This window comes from Apium graveolens, chromosome 1, assembly GCF_009905375.1.
Source record: "Apium graveolens cultivar Ventura chromosome 1, ASM990537v1, whole genome shotgun sequence".
Classification (NCBI taxonomy): domain Eukaryota; kingdom Viridiplantae; phylum Streptophyta; class Magnoliopsida; order Apiales; family Apiaceae; genus Apium; species Apium graveolens.
The window spans coordinates 48,521,445-48,523,859 of record NC_133647.1 but is presented as its reverse complement, the minus strand read 5'-3'; the positions used below and the strand labels follow the sequence as shown (position 1 = coordinate 48,523,859).

The following is a 2,415-nucleotide window of genomic DNA, read 5'->3' as shown; positions in this document are numbered from 1 at the left end:
AGCAGCTATAGCAGTAGTTGTATCCACTTCCAGAATTCCTTCCACCTTGCCTTCCAATATTATTTGCGTACGATTCTGGTATTCATTAGCTTCCATGAGCTCAATCAACTCATAAGCCTCATTATAGCTTTTGTCCCACAAGGCTCCACCAGATGCTGCATCGAATATAGGTCTAGACTGTGTGCCCAAACCATTGTAGAAACAGTTCATAATCATTCAATTAGGCATGCCATGGTGTGGGCACTTCCTTAGAATCTCCTTATAATGATCCTAAGCCTCACATAGTGATTCTCCAGTTTGCTGAGCAAACTGAGTAAGAACATTCCTGATTGCAGCAGTCTTCGCCATAGGAAAGAATTTAGTGAGGAACTTTTGAGCATGATCCTCCCATTTGGTGATAGATCCTGGTGGTAGAGAATGTAACCAGCACTTTCCTTTATCCCTCAGAGAGAATGGGAAGAGTTGTAGCTTGATAGCATCTTCAGTCACCCCATTGAACTTGAAAGTGTAGCACATCTCGATAAAATCCCTAATGTGCATGTTAGGGTCTTCTGTAGGAGAACCCCCAAACTGAACTGAGTTATGTATCATCTGAATTGTGCTTGACTTAATCTCAAAGGTGTTAGCTGAGATGGCTGGTCCAATGATGCTTGACTGAATATCATTGATCTTAGGCTGAGAATAGTGCATCAAAGCCTTCGTAATTTCTGTTTGATTTCCCATCACTACTAAAGCTGGTTTCTCGACTTTCTCTTCTTCTTCTTCTACTTTTTATTCGTCCTAAAAAATATCCCTTCGAACCACTATAACTTCCTCCTCGGCTTGATCCAGAGTTCTCTTACGAGCCCGCGAACGCGTATGCATACACGCTCGCTAGAGTACCTGAAACACGGCAAGGAAAAGAGTAGGTAAGTAACAATGTCCGAGTCAATGAACTTTAACGAGCACTGGTGACAAACACATAAACTAAAAGTGAATACCGAGTCCCCAGAAGCAGCGCCAAAAACTTGTTAGGGCTAAACACGCGCTAATAATTCACGCAAGTATACGCGATCGCAAGTAATATAGAATTATTTCTAGTTCGTTCCCATAGAGACTGATTTAGGTTAACTTTGTGATTTATGCACTAATGCAATAATGATATGGGTATTATTTAATGCTAAGACGAATAACAATTTGGGTTTTGTTTATACTATGATTTACTATTGAGAATTATAGTAGAGAACATTAACTAAGAGATTAAGGAGAGTTGAATAATATATGACACAAACATGGGATTCTAACTTCATTAAATACTTCATTCAATAGTTGTATTGTTCTTAACCTTAGCATGTAATAGTGATGAAACTAATCAGATAACACGAAACTGATAAACGCCAACTTTCATTACACGAATAACATACTACCAGACATCCAAAAAATAGGTAGAAGCTGAATAGACATCAAGTATATTGAGACCCTATATGCCTATAGAATTTGACAACATAATGGTTTAATGCACAAGTTATCTATCATGATTACATTGGGAAAATAAGATGGTTAAAATTACCTACGAATCATGCATAATAATAACACATGAACATATGCTACCAAGGCAAGTTCTAAATCCTTAAGTTCATTATCGCTTCATTAAAGATTAACACATTATCTTATAAGTTCATGACGCTCATAAGATGAATAAGCACAACCAATACTAGGTAATCATACAATCACCACACACTAAGGTATCGAAACAAATTAACTAAAGAAATCCATAAATAAATTCGCTAGAACCCCACGATAACAATTAGCCCATAATCGGATCATCATCAACATGGGTTCCGATGAAAGCATGGTATAATAAACATAGTCTTTATACTAAATAAATAATAATCCAAGTATGAAACAAGAGTATAGGTTCGTGAATAAGAAAACTAGCATCCAAAGTTACAACTTAAAACAAAGAATCAAAAGTATAAACTAGATCTTCTTCGTCTTCGTCGGATTGTGCTATACGGTCCTCTTACGCCTTCTCCTTGAGCTCTGGTACGTCTCCTTATGAAAAATGACCTTTATTTATGTATATATAGCAGCCCATGCATAGTACAAGTCCACCAATCAAAGTCCGCAAGAATCAGGATTCTGAAATCCCGACCCGGCACGGGCGCGCGCTTGACCAGCGCGGGCGCGTTATTTCTGTTCCTCATGCGTGGGCGCACGCTATGACAACGCTGGCGCGCGCTATGACAGCGCGGGTGCGCCGATCTTCTGGGAAAACTTCTTTTGTCTTCTTTTCTTGCTGCAATGAGTTGGTCTTTCACGAGCCTTTATTCCTGGACACTATCCTAACACCATATTAGCATCAAACCAATGTTAATTCACCTGTAATGCCTGAAATACAAAAACACTACAAAACACATTAAAACACCAACAACT

The 2,415-nt window shown here is 38.7% G+C and overlaps 1 non-coding gene across 1 annotated transcript; it reads left to right on the top strand.

The window, feature by feature from the left end:
- Positions 1 to 226: 226 nt before the first annotated feature.
- Positions 227 to 333, top strand: LOC141682618 (small nucleolar RNA R71). The gene has a single exon (XR_012559864.1). It is a non-coding gene; the product is annotated as a small nucleolar RNA R71 (small nucleolar RNA).
- Positions 334 to 2,415: the final 2,082 nt, after the last annotated feature.